The 283-nt window shown below is 59.7% G+C and overlaps 1 protein-coding gene across 13 annotated transcripts in view; it reads left to right on the top strand.

Annotated features, from left to right (window-relative positions):
- Window positions 1-283, top strand: part of FBRSL1 (fibrosin like 1) — a 78720-nt gene that overhangs the window by 33384 nt on the left and 45053 nt on the right. The gene's annotated exons all lie outside the window — the stretch shown is intronic.

The following is a 283-nucleotide window of genomic DNA, read 5'->3' as shown; positions in this document are numbered from 1 at the left end:
CCCTGGCATGAGCAGGTGTGTGTGCATTAGGCCCTGGCATGTGCAGGGGTGTGTGCTGGTCCCTGGCATGAGCAGGTGTGTGTGCATTAGGCCCTGGCATGTGCAGGTGTGTGTGCTGGTCCCTAGCATGAGCAGGTGTGTGTGCTGGTCCCTGGCAGCAGATGTGTGTACATTAGGCCCTGGCATGAGCAGGTGTGTGTGTATGAGGCCCTGGCATGAGCAGGTGTGTGTGTATGAGGCCCTGGCATGTGCAGGTGTGTGTGCTGGTCCCTGGCATGAGCAG

The sequence above is a fragment of the Callorhinus ursinus genome, unplaced genomic scaffold, assembly GCF_003265705.2.
Source record: "Callorhinus ursinus isolate GAN/ISIS: 27379988/994484 unplaced genomic scaffold, GSC_fseal_2.0 scaffold150, whole genome shotgun sequence".
Classification (NCBI taxonomy): Eukaryota; Metazoa; Chordata; class Mammalia; order Carnivora; family Otariidae; genus Callorhinus; species Callorhinus ursinus.
Note: the sequence above shows the minus strand (reverse complement) of the source record. Positions and strands in the feature narration are given on the sequence as shown.